This window comes from Schistocerca piceifrons, chromosome 3 (assembly GCF_021461385.2).
Source record: "Schistocerca piceifrons isolate TAMUIC-IGC-003096 chromosome 3, iqSchPice1.1, whole genome shotgun sequence".
Classification (NCBI taxonomy): domain Eukaryota; kingdom Metazoa; phylum Arthropoda; class Insecta; order Orthoptera; family Acrididae; genus Schistocerca; species Schistocerca piceifrons.
This window is the reverse complement of record NC_060140.1, coordinates 954,336,382-954,357,165: the sequence shown is the minus strand read 5'-3', so window position 1 is coordinate 954,357,165 and position 20,784 is coordinate 954,336,382.

Here is a 20,784-nt window from a genome sequence, read left to right as displayed (position 1 = left end):
GTGAGCCGCCAGCTGTCGTGGATGTGGGGAGAGAGATGGCGGAGTTTTGAGAGCGGATGATGCATCAGAGAGAGTAAATTTGTAAGACTGGATGTCATGAACTGACATATATTATGACCTTTGAACACTGTTAAGGTAAATACATTGTTTGTTCTTTATCAAAATCTTTCATTTGATAACTATGCCTATCAGTAGTTAGTGCCTTCAGTAGTTGGAATCTTTTACTTAGCTGGCAGTATTGGCGCTCGCTGTATTGCAGTAGTTTGAGTAACGAAGATTTTTGTGAGGTAAGTGATTGATGAAAGGTATAGGTTATTGTTAGTCAAGGCCATTCTTTTGTAGGGATTATTAAAAGTCAGATTGCATTGCGCTAAAAATATTTTGTGTCAGTTTAAGCACAGTCATTTATAATTTTTCTAATGCGGTGTTTCATATGGCGACCCTGTATTTTGTCTGTACTTTGTGAACTGTTCATACATTTTTCGGAACCATTGTGATATTATGAGAGCTTTGAATGATGTATTTGGTATGGGATCATGATTTTTAAAGTACGTTTGAGGTAGATGACACTACTGAAATGAGCAGAGAATTCTTTTTAGGTTTTGAAATTATTGCAGAAAGCTACGAAGATTTTGAGATTTGACTGAGGTGTTATGATGTTAGTACGACGACGATGTGTATTATGCTGTTGAGGTATGTTTATGATCAATAAGCTCTTGTTATATGAGGAATTTGATTTTGCTACATATTTATTGTGATGAAATATTGAAGAATTGTTGACAAACATGTATATGTGTAATAAGGTAAGGAGTAATGAGTAGTGGTTAGGGACTCTGATTTGTGAAAAAGGATGTTGGAAACCAAGAATCGTACTTTAAGAGTTATGAAATGTGTGTAAATGCGTGAACGTATCACAATGCCGACAAATATGTTTGGAAACTATTATATTTATAGGATTTTGTTTCTACACATTTGCAACGCAAATTCTCGACCTGTGAAATTTTTATACGAGACTGTGACTGTAGTGCAAACTGGTGTCGTAAATATTTCGGTAAGAAAGCTAAATGACCTTGACATAATGCGCTGTAGGCGCCAAGCTATGCGACAGTCGCCTGGAAATATAAAAGCCGTGCCTTTCAGAGGCACAACAAAAAAAAAGGAGAGGCCATTAACGTTGCTATTACCATTCCTTTCTAGAAAGCATCGCAAATACGACACTCTCATTACTTGGAAAGATACTTACATCTGCAAACCTGATTATGACAAGCGTCTTTCTACGAGAGTTGAGAAAATTTCTGCTAACTCATGAAATGCCACATGACTATTGAATGATATTTTTATGCTTTACTTTGTACATAGTTGCTTATTTCATTTGATATCTGGTTTCCATCTGTGTTGCAGCATTGGTTTTATAAAATAATATTAAATGCATTTGCTAATGTGAACACTTTCTGTCAACAGATCTATTAAATAATAATTTTATGATCCACATTCTTCGAAAAAAGAGCACTTGGAAAGGTAAGAACAATAAGAAGGGACTAATAACAATAACTGCATACATAATTTTCTTTTCAAGTACTTGGTAATATTTTTTGTAGTATAAGTTGTGGTGCACCACTTTAATTACATAGACATTAATATGTGAATAGACTTTTCCCTTATCTGCATTGTTGTCTTTAGTGTACTATTTTTTTTTTTGCTTGTGGGTTTGTCATGTTTAGATATAAGTTATTGCATTTGCTGCTGCTGTTTGCCAGACATAGTGTTACTGAATTTCACTTTGTATTTCTATGTTAAGCCAGTTTTACTACTGATTTATTTTTCTTGTTTGCTGCACAGTGCCTTATATTTGTTGTAACATTGCAATTGCTTTGCTAATTTAGATATACTGCTGCTTGCTTTGTCAATTTGCATTTTTTTGTCATTGCTGTTTGTGTTAATTGTTTTGTGCTGCTGCATTGCATCATCCCTTAGTTTATGCATCTGAGCTCAGTAGATTTAAGTTAGCTTAAGATGGGGTAGGCTGTATAAGAGAACGAGTTGTGATGAATTGGAAGAAATGCATTGAGAAGCTATAAGAAAATGGTTTAGTCAAAAAAAGTATTTTGAAAGAGGATATGAACAAAAAAGTAGGGTTTAGGGACAACAGGTTTAGGTAGGATTTTCTTGGAAATAAATGATGAGGTAAGATAATGGAAAATAAATAACAAGGTAAGAAATATGTGAACATGTAAATACAGAGATCATGCTTAGATAGGATTTTTATGTGGGACCAAATGTTGAAATAAGAGGAAAGATCTATGGAATGAAGTTTTGGGTTGGACTGCAGTACCAAATGTTACACTGAAAACGAACCCTGTCCTTTCCTTTTGTATTATTCCGCTAGGTGTTTGTGTACCCTTGTGTATTTGTGTCTTTCCTGTCTTTATGTGTTTAGCTAATAAGATTTATGTTGTAGAATTTTTCTAGTTCTAAGCTACATTCACTATGATGAGGAATACTGTAATCCTCAAATATAATTTGCATTAATAATATGTTATTTACTTTGTAAAGATGTTTAGACATTATTAATTCTGTTCTGTTTCAATGCTCATGTGTGAAATTAATGTTTCGAAAACTATTCTCATTTTTTATATATTTACTTATGTCATAATTCCTGTAACACTGATGTATATGTTTATTTCTATTCTTTTGTAAAGCCTGTATTACTACAAATGTTATCTGTACTGTTATGTTCTTTAATGATGTATTTTGTACCTTTGTAATTGTATCCTTATGTTGTAAATTGATAATTGTATAGATGCCAGTTCTTCAAATTAAGTTTCATTTCACTGCACACGTTTCTGTTGGTCATAATATATGCACAGTATGTGAGAAGTAGCGACTGTTAGTGCTTTCATGTGTGTTAATAATTCAGCAAGGGACTGGTTAACAGCGTTGCTGGTTCTAAGGACGTTTCAAAAAAAAAATATTTTGTGAGTGCACAAGTGGTGGTTTATGGACTTGCTATATTGTACAAGACTCTTCGATGGTGATTGTGCACCTGCACAGTCGCAACAGATGGCTGCTGGCCATCTCTACAAGGACTGCAGAGGGTCTACACATCTGGTGGCCCACCACTGCCGTAATCTCTACCAGGACTACAGTGGGTCTGCTCTGTGATGACCTACCTACCAATATTCTTCAAAACTTCGACTGACTCTGCTGTGGGTTTACTCTTTTGTGGCCCATTACCTGTCTGCATGTCAAGAGTCAGCACTGTCTTTCCGTTGGAAGGACAACAATACTTCTTCAAGACTGCATAAAAATTCACTACTTCCGTGTGCATTTTCTTTTACTGTTCAGACTTTGAGAAAAACACTGCAATTTTATTGTGATGAACGATCAGGACTGTCTTTATGGACTGTGAGAAAATTTTAGCTTTTGACCAACATTGTATCAATAAGTGTGTGCATTTGCTATCTTTGTTATTGTAATTATGAAAAAACTTTTCAAATGTGTATTGGCAAGGCCCAAGAAAATTTGTAAAATTTTTTGTGGGGAGCATGGGGGCTATGTAAGTAGGCTGTATAGGTTTTTTTATTGGTAACGTCACGTAGCGCACTGTATGAAAATCAGTGGCTGTGCTGTGTGGAGTCTGTGGCTGGTTCGCATTGTTGTTGGCTATTGTAGTGTTGGGCAGTTGGCTGTTAACAGCGCATAGCGTTGCGCAGTTGGAGGTGAGCCGCCAGCAGTGGTCGATGTGGGGAGAGAGATGGCGGAGTTTTGAGAGCAGATGATCTGGACGTGTGTCCATCAGAGAGAGTAAATTTGTAAGACTGGATGTCATGAACTGATATATACTATGACTTTTGAACACTGTTAAGGTAAATACATTGTTTGTTCTTTATCAAAATCTTTCATTTGCTAACTATGCCTATCAGTAGTTAGTGCCTTCAGTAGTTAGAATCTTTTATTTAGCTGGCAGTATTGGCACTCGCTGTATTGCAGTAGTTTGAGTAACGAAGATTTTTGTGAGGTAAGCAATTCACGAAAGGTATAGGTTATTGTTAGTCAAGGCGATTCTTTTGTAGGGATTATTAAAAGTCAGATTGCGTTGCGCTAAAAATATTGTGTGTCAGTTTAAGCACAGTCATCTGTAAGTTTTCTAAGGGGACGTTTCAGGTCCTACAGGAAACTACTCTCGCACATATGATGGAATTAGACAAGCGGCAAACTAGTACCTTGTTCAGTATTCTTTCAACACTTGTGGAGGGACATAAATTTGAACCTCGTGACATATTTACATGCGTGAGTAGGAGATTACAACTGTTCCTAACAAAACTCCGGAAACGAATGCGATATGTAGCAAGAATCACATAGGCAAAATTGCATCTGGAGATAGTGGTCAATTGATAACTTGGAATATATGGAAACTTGATGGCCGGTGGGCGAGGGAGGGGAGGGAGGGGGGGGGGGGAGAATTAGGTCCAACAAGGAATAATATTTCCTCGGAAAAGTACGAAAGAGACTTTGGAGAATGGTGGCCCTCATAGAACACCAATCGCTTGTCCTCAAACTGGATACATCAACTCTGTGTCTTACATGGTTACATTTTGAGCAACATAGCCATCCATGTCAAATCCCTTAATCGGGCAGGTAGATTAGAAAATGTAAAAAGGGAAAGGGACAGGTTAAAGTTAGATATAGTGGGAATTAGTGAAGTTCGGTGGCAGGAGGAACAAGACTTCTGGTCAGATGAATACAGGGTTATAAATACAAAATCAAAAAGGGTAATGCAGGATTGGTTTAATAATGAATAAAAACACAGGAACGTGGATAACCTACTATTAACAGCATATTGAACGCATTACTATATCAAGATAGACACAAAGCCCAGCCTACCTTAGCAGTACAAGTTTACATGCCAACTAGCTCTGAAAATGATGGAGGAATTGATGAAATGTATGATGCGATGAATGATATTATTCAGATAGTGAATGGAGACGGAAATTTAATAGTCCTGGGGGACTGGAAATTAACAGTAGTACAAGGAAGAGAAGGAAAAGTAATAGCTGATTATGGACTGGGGGTAAGGAATGAAAGAGGAAGCCGCCTGGCAGAATTTTGCACAGAACATAACCTAATCATAGCTAACACTTGGTTTAAGAATCATGAAAGAAGTTTGTATACGTGGAAGACGCCTGGAAACATTGGAAGGTTTCAGATAGATTATGTAATGGTATGGTAGAGATTAAGGAACCAGGTTTTATATTGGAAGACACTTCCAGGGGCAGAGGTGGACTCTGACCACACTTTATTGGTTATGAACTGTAGATTAAAACTGAAGAAACTGCAAAAAACTAGTAATTTAAGCAGATGGGACCTCAATAAGGTAAAAGAACCAGAGGTTGTAGAGAGTTTCAGAGAGAGCATTAGGGAACAGTTAACGAGAACGGGGGATAGAAATGCAGCCGTCTCAAAAATGAGATCGATGGAAAGTGCAAAATGGCTAAGCAGGGATGTCTAGAGGACAAATGCAAGGATGTTGAGGCATATATCAGTAGGAGTAAGATAGATACTGCCTACAGGAAAATTAAAGAGATCTTTGGAGAAAAGAGAGCCACTTGTATGAATATCAAGAGCTCAGATGGAAAACTAGTTCTAAGCAAAGAAGGGAAAGCAGAAAGGTGGAAGGAGTATATGGAGGATCTACAAAAGGGCGATGTACTTGAGAACAATATTATGAAAATGGAAGAGGACGTAGATGAACATGAAATGGGAGATGCAATACTGAGTGAAGAGTTTGACAGAGTACTGAAAGACCTAAGTCGAAACAAGGCACCGGGAGTAGACAACATTCCATTAGAACTACAGATAGCCTCGGGAGAGCCAGCCATGACGAAAGTCTAGCATCTGGTGAGCAAGATGCATGAGACAGGCGACATACCTTCAGACTATATAATAATTCCAATTCCAAAGAAATCAGGTGTTGACAGGAGTGGAAATTACCGAACTATCAGTTTAATAAGTCATGGATGCAATACTAACGCGAATTCTTTACAGACGAATTGAAAACTTGTAGAAGCCGACCTCGGGGAAGATCAGACGCCAGATTCATCTTTTGCGAGCACTGTGTAAGCGAAAAGCATAATCACATAATAGATGAAGAAGTCTTACCCTTAGGGGTAAAGGATGGATAGCTCACTCTGTTAAAAACACTAGAAATTAAGATCCAGATATTGTACACTCACACTTGTTATTGAATGAGAAAGCTCAATTCAGTTATCCACCCCTAGGACGAAAACCATGCATCCTCTATCCATGAGTAGATAATGACAAAAAATTCCATTCCTGTGCATAGTTGTACTCCGACGTATGTTTAGTGATACTTATTGTAAATGCTGTCCTACTTTATTTTGTGAATCGATAGGTAACTGTGTCCACATTGTCAAAAGAGGTAATTTTATAATTTGTCAAGAGTCGATAGAATAAGAAGGTGATATATTTATCATTGCTTGATTCTCAGATTTGGGTTCAACTGTATACTAGAAAATGGGCTTACAATCCGAAACCTAGGTCGCGCAGTAATAATGAAGTCTGTGTAATAAGTCTGCACAAGTGTTTCGTTTAGTTAATACAGTTTACAAATAACTTTCACCTCATGTCGCAAGCAAATTTGCGAATTAAAACTAATTTCAGCGTAAGTCAGTTTCATACACTGTATTTGTAAACCGAGTGTTAGCGAAGTCTATATACTGCACTAATGAACCTGCCATGGTATGCGATAGGTTTTTATAAGATTCATTTTTCTTGTGCGTGAGTGAAATGTGATTCCGCTATAGTGCTCCTAGATTTAACTGTTTGTTACATCTACGTGTCTAGGTGACAATCGTGTTCTTATTATACTTGAATGGGGTATTTGATGGTAAGAGTAGAATAGTATAACAATATACTTCAAATGTTAGTTATTTATGCTTTCCCGAATCTCTAAATAACGAATTGGGCATTCTTTGACCAATCTTCCTTGTTCGGCCTGTGAGAGGCTCCGTAAACCAGCGCTGACTCGACAGCCTACCATTGCACAGCAACCTGCTGTACCTCTTCAATTTCCTCCTTCAGTCCGACTGATTCAATATTTGCAGACACTTGATCAGTAGCGAAGAGTAATACGCACGAGAACTGGAATCCTCTACGCAGTCTGTTTTCATACACTTCCTGTTGTTACCACAAGAGACTACAATTGACTGACCATAACTGTGGATTCTTTGACTGCTATGGGAGATGGTTCATTGGAATTGCAAAATATTAGTCCACTTTATTACATGAATGAATAAAAAATTTACTTAAGTTGATACAATCCTCTGCCACAGAAGTTCTTGATGATTTACAGCTGTCATTCGCAATGGAAGTAATACTTCATGTATACAACTGCAACTCTTGTCTTGAAATACAGTGTTCAGCCTTTACAAAAGTAAATTTCCATCTGGACTTTAATAACGCCTCAGTTCTACTCAGTGACATTGACTGCTTTACCTGACGTCATGGACTGGGCAGAGCACTTCCATGTTTGGCTCTGTATTGGCTTCCATGCGAGAGTGCAGACAGAAAGGCACCGTCTTCAGGATCACCTCCCATCCATTGATGTGGATTGCAGCGGGTCCTCGCTAGCGTCTCTGGTATCGATGTGTGTCGCCGACTTCCACGATCTGTGGACGACACCAAAGTTCCTAAGAATCTTCTAAAAAATGTAAATAAAAGTGCCAAAAATTGAGTGTCTTCATGGTATCACTTTCCCCGTATATTCAAGTGATGTGACTGTGTCTAGCACTAATAATACATTAAAAACTTCGTTAATTGCTTCCCTTACGTGTACTGTCTGTATCTACATAACATGCCATCTGAAGATTTTTTTTAAAACTATTTAGTTGTTATAAATAAATGTTGTGTGACTAGGGTCTCCCTTCGGGTAGACCGTTCGCCGGGTGCAAGTCTTTCGATCTGATTGATTAGGAAGTTGTATTTCAATAATGGTAACAATTACAATCGTTATATATAAAATTGTCGTGTCACAGTGTTAGTTGCCATACTCCTCCAAAACGGCTCGATCGATTCTGAAGAAATTTTACATGTATATTCGGTAGGTCTGAGAATCAGTCATAATCTATTTTTCATACCCATAAGTGGGGTGGTCCACCCCAAAAGCTTTATCTTATTTTTGAACAGAATTTTTTTTTATGATGTTGCATTACAAAATACACACAACTTTAAATTTTCACCCTTCTACCATCAACCCCTATTTTTTAATAGAGATTTTAGTAACTTAATAATTCTCAACCCCGGTCGATAAGTGATCAATTATCACTTGATCAGTTATCCTCGCCAGGTGTCTACCGCTGATAGTCTTTCACTATTCGATAGATAGGTAATTGAAGGAAACGTACCAAAAGCAACGACTCGAATATCCATCTTTGAATCGACGTAACTAGACCGAGAAGTTTTAACTAGGTAGCACGCGTCATTCGCCAAACCGACATTTAGGCCTAGCGCACAGGCATCGATTTTTACCGTACGGAAATATATCGTACGATCAAATTCTTTTTGTTCTACAAAGGAGGCCTTATTCATAATGCTGGCGAACTCGTTTCGACACGAAATTGCCGCTATGTTTGTATGCTCATGCACGAAACGTGTATCGGGTGCAATTGTTAAATCCGCGCGATCTACCGTAGAAACGCTACAACTAATAGCGGCCGATACTGACGGAGTTCCCCCTAAGCCTTTTCTCTCACCCCATACACAGTTTTCGGTCATTATTATTGTTTGTGTCACTAGCTTCTGCCAACAGCGGCTCTTATGTTACACGTATACATTGTGTTACACGTATACCTTATTCTTATAGACTAGAGATAATTTATATGGCAAAACAATGTTTGCCGGGTCAGCTATAACATGTAAAGATTTTCGGAGGTGGAACGAAGTTTGCTGGGTAGAGCTAGTAATAATATAAACATACTTAATCGATACTGAAAACTATGCGTCAGGAACAATATTAATTGAAAAATTATACTAATAAGTATTGGATTAAAATTTCAGAAATGAAAAACCTAAAAATAAGAATTAATACTAGACAGAGAAAACTTAGCAGTAAGACATATATTATAATTTTTTTAAATAATTGGGCTTAGGGCAGAGAGTAATAGAGTTAATATCTTCATCCTACAAGGTTTTAAGTGCATTTATACATACAGAGTCTGGTGGACTATAATCGCAGATGTCTTTGTACGTGGTGTAGTGAGTATAATCGCAGGTATTTTGATTTGTGGTACTTTAACATGTACACACATCAATGTGTTGGTTGTTCTTTCTCTGTGTTGAACACTCTTCCATAAAAACATCACAAATTTTACAGCGTGAGGTGTTCTACACGGTCCTAACTGCACCACTAAATGGGCTATAGCTGTCAATATAGACTAACGGTTTTGCGTCTACGAGTACACACTTCATTACCAGACCTGCTGCGCAGGGAAAAATAATCATTAATGGCTTACTCCCACCACATGTACTTGGAGTTACTAGCTAACGTAAAACATAGTACTCCTAATAGCTATAATTTTAGTCTGCAAATGGAGTAAATACTGACGTAATGTTGTTCAGTACACCGTCCTCAGGTACGAATAGAAATGGTGTGCGCTCATACCTGTTACACCTGGTACATCGCTACAAATACTCTGCAATGGCGTCGTATCACTATACCATTCGAACTCTGCTACAAACATCACTATTTACCGTGTATTAGAAAACAGTCTAGGAAAATCATCGACGCTAGTTTGTGACACTGTGTTAAGGTGATGCGTTCTGCGTCTCCCTGCGAGGCGCGGCGCCAAGGTGGAACTGAGTACTGCGCCAGCATGGGGCTGATGCAGCGCTGGCTGGTGTGACACAGATTCTACAACACTAGATGCAAATTCTAAATAACAAAGGTCTACGACTAAAAAACTGCAATGGATTTTTTTAACATTTTCCTATAGATTTTGACCTCCCAAAAACAGGAAAAATATTCAAAAAATTCTATCACGTAAGTTTTTATGTATATTGCAGTATTTATGTTCATTGGTAATAAACCTATGTGGTTTTTTAAATTTAATAATCAATTATAATTGATGAAATAAACTTAAATTATTTAAAAGAATTTCAATGTTAACTATTCTTTGTTACCACTAGCAAATGCAAACAATCTTATTCTTCAGTCTTATCGTGTTGCGACCAGTCAAATGACGATTTGTATCTCGCATAAAATGAAGAAAAACACTCAGTAGACATATTGCTGTTCAAGTGAACAGTGGTGCTGTTTCTGTCTAATCACAGCTACTAGAGGTTTCGTTATTTCTCCAAGCAGTTTTTGTTATATCTGTGGTGAATACACTATTAAAAGTCAACAGAGAAACATAAGTGATTTTCTGAGGAAAGCTTATTTTGCTTACTTTAAATTAAACGTTGGTGATCAAGATAAACCATGGGCCCCACATAATGTGTGTACAAGACGTGAAGAAGATCTTCTTTAGTGGTTTAAAGTTAAGAAAAATGCATTTCGATTTTTAAATTCCTATGATATGGCGTGAGCAGAAGAACCATACCATTGATTGCTACTTCTGTTCAGTTGACGTAAAGGGATTCAATTCAAAAAACAAAAAAGCATACGTTATCCTAACATTGTCTCAGCTATAAATCCAGTGTCCCATTGCTCTGAAATACCTATCCCACAGCAACCTTCCAGTTTGAATACCCGAGTGAGTTGGAGGACGAAGTTACATTACCTCCTCAGGGTGAAAAAAGCTCAGATTTTTCTTCAGACGAAGCTGAAAGGCCTCAACTATTGTTTCAAAGTGAGATCAATGATCTCGTAAGAGATTTAGGCTTTCAAAAGATGCAGCCCAACTGTTAGGTTCCAGACTAAAAAATAAAAACCTTTTATCATCTGACACCTCATTTTCATGGTACAGACCCCGAGAAAAAGAATGTACCCAGTTTTTCTAAGAAGAAGAATATTTAGTTTTTTGTAATGGTGTAGAAGGACTCATGCATTGCTTTGATGTGTAGTATGACTCATCTGAATGGCGCCTATTCATTGATTCATCCAAATCTAGTCTTAAGGTATTATTATTGCACAATGGAAATAAATTTGCATCGCTTCCTATGGGACATTCTGTGCATATGGACGAAAACTATAACGATTTGGCCATTATTCGGGAAAATCAAATTTCAGTACCATCAATGGATGGTTTTTGGGGACTTCAAAACACTCACGATGCTTCTGGGTTAGCATGCAGGTTATTCTAAATACCCATGCTTCTTATACTTGGGGGATAGTAGAGCCAGAGAACAGCACTGGACTAAAAGTGATTTGCCACTCCGAGAAACTTTAAAACCAGGAGAGAAAAATGTTATCAATACTACTTTGCTACCACCAGAAAAGGTTTTGTTGCCACCTCTCCATATCAAATTGGGGTTGGTGAAACAATTTGTAAAATCGCTGCAAAAGGATGGGGACTGTTTTAAATATCTATGAACAAAATTCTCGAAACTGTCAGAAGCAAAGTTGAAAGAGGCAGTTTTCGCTGGCCCCCACGTAAGAAAAGTTTTAACCGACACCCTCTTTGTGGCAAGTGTGATTAAGAAGAAAAAAGAGGCTTGGGTATCGTTCATGGATATAGTGCGTAAGGTTTTGGGAAGTACTAAGGATCCTGACTACAAAACCATAGTTCAACGGATGCTTGCAGCATACGAAGCTCGGGGGACTGATGACCTTCGCTGTTTAGTCCCCCTTAAACATCCCAACAACCACCACCATACGAAGCTCAAAGCTGCAAGATGAGGTTGAAGGTCCATTTTTTACGCTCCCACATAGACAGTTTTCCTGAGAACTCGGTAGCTTACAGTGAAGAACAGAAGGGGGTGGGGGGGGGGGGGGGAGGGGAGGGCATTTTACCTGAATGTCCGTGACATCGAGAGACGCTAACAAGGAAGAAAGGATGTCACTATGTTTGCTGATTACTGTTGAATGCTTAAGCGGGAAGCTAAAGATGGAAATCGAAAAAGGACTCGACGAAATATCAAGGAAAAGAAGAAACGGTTTCATAAAAAACATGAATAAGTGTAATATTGTTACTATATGTCTGAAAATAATGTTTCAGTGATTGTAAAAAAAATATTATGTTTGATAATTTTGTATAAACGAGTGCTTTTACCGTTTATTTGTGTTTGAATTTGCAAAAAAAAAGCTTTATGTGATAGAAAAAAATGGACGTCACTTCTGATATCAGCGCATTCTGAAACATATAATTCAGTAAAACTATTTCATGCAGCTGACTAAAAAAATTTTTTTGCAGACCTGTGTAACATATCCCCAGAATATTTGTCGTGTCTGCGATGGTGAGAGGGGGGGGGGGGGGGGGGTGGAGATAGGGATAGACAAGGGGCGTGGGAGGTATTGTTGTTAGCGACATTGTTGCCGTGCACCTTTTCTAATTTCTTCGTTCACTGACGCTATACAGGTAAACTGGACATGAGTCATGTGCTGTTAAGTAACGTACCGTTCCGCAGCTGGGGTTTACGTCGCCGTGGGCTAGATGTTCGTCGTGAAAGCTTGGGAGAATTTTGTGGACTCGTCGGCTCGGCAGACAGAAGATTAAACTGGTGTCAGTATGACAGTACCGACACGGACTGAGCCAGCGTCCGCTATCCGCATTCCTTTGCCGTACAGAACTCCTGCCGCAGCAGGTCGGTGACGGGAAAACCTCGTGCGCTGATCTTATCTGCCTGTGAAGGCTGCCGCCGCCGGTGCCGGCGCCGTAGGCCCCCCTGCGACAGCCACTTTGCCGCCTCTGTCACCGATTACACAGAAATTCGGCTAACGTATTTACGACCGGCCGCCGTGTACACGCCCAGGTCCTTCTTACCTGCTCTCATTGTCATTAGCGTGGTAAAGGCCGAGGTCGCAAAGCCGGTGAACGGTGCTAATAAGCCACCCGAGATTTTAGAAAGGCGGGTCTGCGATAAAAATTTAGGGCCGCTTGCAGGCGGAGGTAGCTACCGAGAGGTTACTGGGTCAGCTTACTGCAGCTGAGCGTAGTTAGAGGCAAATGTGTAATGAAGCAAGGGTTGTACTGCACAGACCTGAGCAAGCACTAGTCTACGAAGGAACATCGTGTAGAACAAGAATGGGCTGCGTCAAGTCAGCTACTGGATTGTATGACGAGGACTCACTCCTAGTAATTATAATGGCATATACGTACAAACTAAGGCATCGACACCATTACGACGTGTCAGCAAGATGAGGAAAGTAATGTTGAACCTGAAAGTGCCGAAATGCATTAGTTTGTGTCTGATCTCCCCTTGGCCGCAGTGGAAAGCAGCGCGAATTCAAAGCTGCCATACAGAAGAGGTCGATTTCAAGGATAAAATGGTGCAAAAAAAAAAGGCTCAGAGTACTATGGGACTTAGCATCTGAGGTCATCAGTCCCCTAGAACTTAGAGCTACTTAAACCTAACTAACCTAAGGACATCACAGACATCCTTGCCCGAGGCAGGATTCGAACCTGCGACCGTAGCGGTAGCGCGGTTCCAGACTGATAAAATGGTGCAAATTACAGACTGCCCCATATGGTCCATAGAAGACCAAACTAAGAAGGCAAATTAGAATTGCTAGGAGGCTGTACCAACGCCCCATTACAGGGAAGAAGACAAGGCCAGCTCTTTACTGAGCTATTAAATACCTTTACAAGACACTGCATTCACTTTCAAACAGACACACGGAACAGACAGTCAGACACTATAAATTCCTGGCTGGGCAGGCAGATGTAGGCATTCACCAAAATTTGCTACATCAACTCCTCTTCGACGATGAGCCACACACGCATCACAACCTATACACGTCAATCGCATCATATTAGACGATCATTATGACACAGACACAGTCATTTTTACATACGCTCAAGAGGACGTTGCAGTTACTCTGGTCAAGTTACGGAAAGAGGGAACATCCCGACTCTGGCGCTAAATGAATTTTTCCGGACTGGGCGGGTATCTTAATCATAGAACAACGAGACAGCAGTAATTACTAAAGGAGAAGAATGTGGTTGGGACGTTAAACGACAATCTTCTTTCCTTGATTCTTGCGGAGCCCTTCGGTATGTATCCCTTAGGCCTATTTGCCTTATAAATACCTTGGTTAATGTCGAGAAGCTCAATCTTTGTGACCGATTGCAGGCGTACAGGGAGGTTCGTGGACGGCGCCAATCCGGTTTTAGACAGGCTCGGTCGACAGATGCCATAAATGAGGTACCTTACACAGTAGACAAACTGCCTCGGAAGCATGCGCAGGCCCCTTTGATAGTCTTTGGTTGCGTGCGTTGTTCCTGCGACTGATACAGGTACAGGAGGGGACCCAGGATTGGTTTCTGGAAAGAAGGAAGGCGATACAGCTCTTTATTTTCTCTTCCTTTCCCTCCCCTAAATACAAGTTCCTGTCTCTTCCCCTTTTTAGTTCAAAGTTTGCTGGATTTTAACAATAATAACAATAAACTGTATTCTAGAAAAAATTGAAGGGATCTGGAATTCGGAGCTAAAAAATCACAAAATTGAACCAATAACTCTGGGAAGGAAAACAAATGGAATTAAGGTAAACTGCTTGGCTTTTGCGGATGATTTCGCAATACTTTCAGAAAACCTGACAGAAGCATTTACTCAAATAAACATTCTGGAAAAATTAGCAAACTGATCTGGTCTCAAAATTTCAGCTGAAAAAACAAAATTCATGACAAATATATAAAATGTACCAAAATACGTAGAAACACAAATAGGTAAAATAGAGTGAGTAAATAAATTTAAATATCTTGGAGAAAGTATACAACAGAATGGACTAGAAAAATCTGCAATAGATGTAAGAATTAACAAAATGGAAAGAGCATATGGTTTGACCAAAAATATTTACAACAAGAAATGTATATCTAGAAAAATAAAACTAAAACACTACACCACAGTGGTACGACCAGAATGTTTATATGGATCTGAATGCCTAACGATGAACTATAAGATGTACAAACTAGAGGCACTGGAAAGAAGGGTTATTAGAAAAATAATCGGTGCAATCAAAACTGCAGATGGTTGGAAAATAAGAAGTAATGAGGAGATCTACAAAAATATAGACAAAATATCTGAAGTAATGGCCAAACGAAGATTAATCTTTTTTGGACATCTGTAATGGATGGAAATAGACTAACAAAACAAATGCCCCCATATTTCTGGAAGAAGAAATCGACAATAGCATGGGTTACAGAAGTAAGGAAAGATCTTGAAAGAAACAACATCAAAGAATCAGAAAGAATCCGTTTTAAAAACAAAATACTAAATTTGGAATGCTTTCAAAGCAGAAGAAATAAAAAATCGGGAACAACATGGACAGACGAAAGAAAGAGACTTCATGGGGAGAAAATGAGGGAATACTGGAAAAATAGGAAACAGCAACAAAGGAAGAAGAGGAACTGAAGTTGTTAACGTGATCCTAGTTGGTCAATACGACTGTTAAAAAAAAGAAACACTACATAAAACGCTTAAATATAAAATTCGTTTAGAAGAATCTTCAATATCAACATCAATAACAGAAACTTCAGAACAACGTAATCAGGAAAATCAAAATCATCTTTTGAAAACCCTGGCTTAGAAAAATACAAGAGACTGCACCAGAAATAATACTAGAAATTTGTACCAAACTTTTAAATACGTACCGAATGGACATCAAGCACCGAGTATTTGTTTCAAAGATAGAATTAGCAGAAGAGGATAAATTAACAGGAAAACTGTAAAATTTTAGAAAAAGTTTGACAGATTAGAATCTTGAGTAAGATTTTCACCAACGGAGTTAGAAATTCATGAAGCTATCAAAAGATTCCAACAACAAACCAAGTAGCGAAGACTCAATTATAGCGGAGCTGTTGAAGTGGCCACAACCACACATTATAAGAGAACTACACTTTCCTTTTTACAGCATTTGAGACACAGAAAGGATTCCATAAAAAGAGGAGATAAATAAAATGGCAGCTTCTACGTAAGAGTGTAACTTCGATCAGTGGCATAGAAAATATTATAAAAGTTTTCCTCTACAGAGATGCAAAAACTTTAGACAAAAATCTGGAAGAAAGAATGTTTTCGAAAAGGAACATAATGCACCGAAAAATTTTTTAACTGAAAGTCATTAGCTCGCCACAGCTAAAATACAGTAGTACCATTCATTCATTTCAAGAATGAATTTGATTTTGTAGACAGAGAACCATTAAATAAACTCATTATATAGTTAGGTGTTCAACCATAATGAGAAAAATAATTCACGGAATTTTAACAAAAACATTTAAATTGAAATTGGTGGGATACATATCTCAGCCATTTGAAACAAAAGCTGGTGTTAGAGAAATATCGCAGGTTATCAGCTATTCTTTGGAAGAAATCTTAAAGATATGGAATTTTGAGCTAAAAAGTTACAAAACTGAACCAATAATTCTGGCTTGTGCAATACTTCCAGAAAGTCTGACAGAATGGATCACTCAATCTTATGGAAAAAAGAGCAATAGAACTGACAACTGAATTTCAGCTGAAAGAACAAAATTCGGGTGAAATGTAAAAAGTCCCACAGAATACATAGATACTCAAGTAGGCAAGATTAGAGCGAGTTCGTAAATATAAATACATCGGAGAAACCACATAGCAGAATAGACAAGAAAAATTTGTAATAGAGTTAAGCGTTGATAAAATGGAAAGAGCGTACTCTTCGCCTAAAATACCTACAGCAAGAATAAAAGCGAAAGTAAAACACTATACCGCAGTGTTAACAGAGTGTTTATATGCATGTGAATTGTTAATGATTGACCACAAGCTGAACAGAACAGACATACTTGAAGAACGTATTATTAGAAATGTAAGGGACGCAATATAAACTACATAGGGTTGGAAAATGAGAAGTAATGAGGTGATTAACCAAAATACAGGGCGTTCAGAAACAGTCTGAATAGCTTGTAAGGGAGTTACAGGATAGGGCGTGCTCAGAAATAACTCTTCAGGCGAAAATTATAGAAGTTGCACCGTTTCCGAGTTTATTAACATTGAAATTAGCCCATCAGGCGGTTGCGTGCGAAAATACAAGCTGCCTCCAGAGAAGGTGTTGTCAAACGTGTTCTTCGTTTGGGTTTCAAAATCGAACAAGAGAGCGATACAAAAATTGGTCATTGGGCTGTAGTAAGGATAAAAACCGAGCTAAAGGCTGTGCAGTCTCGTGCGCTATCATCTACGCTGTGAGAACACCTGACGCTAATTGTATCTGGCGGGCAGCTTGAATTTACGCTAGGAACGGCCTGATTGACTAATGTCAATGTTAATTAACTCGGAAACGGAAGAATGTATCGATTTTTGTCTTAATACTTATTCTTCAGCACAACCTTACCAGCAACACCCTCACAGGCTTTACAGACTGTTTCTGACCACCTTGTATACAGAAAATATCAGAAGTAATGGCAAAGCATTTGCCAAATGAATGTGAACGGGATAACGATACAAATATTCTGTATAAAGTCGTCAAAGATGGTACGGATAACAGAAATAAGGAAAAAAAAGAGAAATTCGAAAATAAGCGAAGAAACTTTTTTAAGAATAATACTAAAGTTGGACCTCATTCAACGAAGAAATAGCTAAAAAGGTCGTAAAACAAAGAGGAAGTCCTACACAATTAAATTCACGCACTGCCAGAATCACCCACTGTCATCCACACACACTATATCTCCTTAGATGAAGTAAAGTCGCTGAAAGGTGCTAAAACTTGTAACTTATACGTAAGCAATGGAAGAAAAGAGCTAAAATATCTGCACAGGGAAATGCAATTGGGTGAGCCAGCCGCCCTTATAACACATTAAAACTTCTCCGTAATATTTTCTGGGAACAATCCACACAACTCACAAAACCTTACAAGTCGTACCACGTTAGTATGACTGCCAATTAAAGTAGAGGGCAAGTCTGTCGGCAAATGAGCTGCTGCACGCTGGGATGAGAATAAAACACAGTGTACTAAAATCTGGCGCACTCTGATCGGTGCGCCACAAGCACCACATCTTGGAAGGTCCTCACGCCGGAGCAAGAAGACATGCGTCGTAGGGCTGTGTCCTACTTGAGGACGAGTGCCAAGGACCTCATCCCATCTGCGTAGCTGGGAGACAGTACGCCACGGCCGCGTTGTGGACTTTACTAGACGCAGCTCATTGTCTGTCTCTTCCAGCCACTTTTCTTCCCTTCGACTCTAGACTCTGTTCCTCAACAACGAGGCGAGTATTGGAAAAATAGGAAACAAAGAAGAAGGAGGGGGAATTGAATTTGTTACGTGATGTAGGTCGGACAGTACGAAGACAAATACAGAAAAAATAAAATTTGTATGTATTACTGCTTAGCACGCCCTTTTAACATAATTTGTAAGAAATTGCAGTTCAGAAAAATACGACCTTTTAAAAGCAAACATCCGAAAATTAGAGAAGATCAACCGTCATGCAACTGATTTAAGAATTATTGTAGCAACAGATCCTCACAAGGACTCCCACTTCAAGGAATTTTGGTACAACAACAAATATGCATAATGTTGCAGAAATGACATTATTGCTTCATTTAGTCATGACCCGTGTTTCGCCTAATATAAGGCATCTTCATATTGACCAGCCTGGTGTTGGTAAGCGGGTTTTGAGTGCCACGATTAGAGCATTGGCAAAAATAAACTGCCCTCGTCATATACAGTAAAATAGATCGATGATTTGCTCACGTCATATGTTTAGAGAGAAACGCAAAATCGATGTGTACAGTAACCGTCATCATTGTTTCAGACCGGAGAATGAGGCGTACTTATCATGTGATGGACTATGTACAGGTGTGATCCTGCCTTGTATGCACTGCTCTATGCTACACAGACCTGCAAGGTTTTCAGCTGTTACACTTTCAACATACTAGATGTTCACATACTTGGTTCGATCTATTTTACTATGTATGTCGAGTACAGCCAATTTTTGCCGGTGTCCTAATCGTGGAAACCAAAACGCACTTATCAACACTATACTGGTCAATCCGAAGATGCATTGTATTAGGCGAAACGCGAGTCCTGAATACATGAAGCAAGAAAATCAATTCTGCAACCAACACTGTTCTTTCCACAACATTCAAACAATTTTAACAACGTCAAGATTAAAATCACACAGTGATGTCCAGGTTCGGCCTCTCCAACAGTAGCAGTCTTGGGACTGGATTCAGCACATCTGTTCCAAGCGTCATCATCTTCAGCCGAATGGAGCATTATCTGAAGACGGCCTGCTGCTAGACGCTGAAATCGCTCGTATTTTTAATAAATAACAGTGCGATTGAGACTGTTTTTTTTTTTTTTTACTCATTTTACTTCAGTGACACATCGCTGTTCCTAATAAAATTATCTAAAACTATGAACGTCATAATTTACACAGCACAAAATCGACGTGTACACTAATCATTATCATTAACGCACTCAGCACTACGATTGTGAACCGAGGTCTGCCGCCCGTAACTATGTGAGCACGGAAGGAAGGGGGGAGGATTGTATTTCTTTTAATCGTTCTGTAAATGGTGTTCCTTTTTTCATTTTTGTCCAGCTTTGCGGAACTTCCTGTGGCTTCCTGCCTCTATACATGGACCCACGAGCTGCGTCGGGTTTGTCATCGTAGATAGCGCCGGCCTTTGAGTGGTCCCCAAGCGGTCATGATGCAAGCGCATCCATCTGGGCATGTCCTCAGGCAAGCAAGTTTCTGCAGTTTATTGTCAGTTTTAGACTGTTTTCACGATTATTTTTCGGAAATTAGCTCACCCACTTGGAAGCTAATATTTGCAAAAATAGAAATGCTTTGAGTAAAATGTTTAGGACGATGCCTACTTCTAAAACTGCTCTCATCTTAGGGAGTGGAGATTAGATTACATTAAATTATAACTTGTTCCATAGATCATGAATACAACACTTCGTAATGATGTGGAACGTGTCAGGTTAATAAAAGGTGTCTATACAAGATATTACATTAGACAAAATATTACATGATACTCAATATTTTTTTTGTGGGGGTTGGGAAATTACCCACTTACTATATCCAGAAATTCATCTAATGAGTAGAAGGAGTTGCCATTTAGAAATTCTTTTAATTTCCTTTTAAATGCTATATGCCTATCGGTCACACTTTTGATGCTACTGGGTAAGTGACCAAAGACTTTTGTGGCAGCATAATTTACCCCCTTCTGAGCCAAAGTTAGATTTAACCTTGAGTAGTTAAGATCATCCTTTCTCCTAGTGTTGTAGCCATGTACACTGCTATTGCTTTTGAATTCGTTCGGATTGTTAATAACAAATTTCATAAGTGACCATATATATTGTGAGGCTACAGTGAAGATTTCTAGCTCTTTAAATAAGTGTCTGCAGGATGATCTTGGATGAGCTCCAGCAATTATTGTGATTACACGCTTTTGTGCAATGAACACTCTTTTACTCAACGATGAGTTACCCCAGAATATAATGCCATACGAAAGCAGAGAATGAAAATAGGCGTGGTAAGCTAATTAGATGTATATGGCCAAAATTTGCAATGGACTACAACCAGATACGCATCGCTAGAGTATGTATGAGGCTTAGGTCTCAGAAATCCGCTCCAAGATCTGAATATCTTGTCGAGTGTTATCCTCTTGTGGGGGGTTAAATCATTGCGAAACTGGACT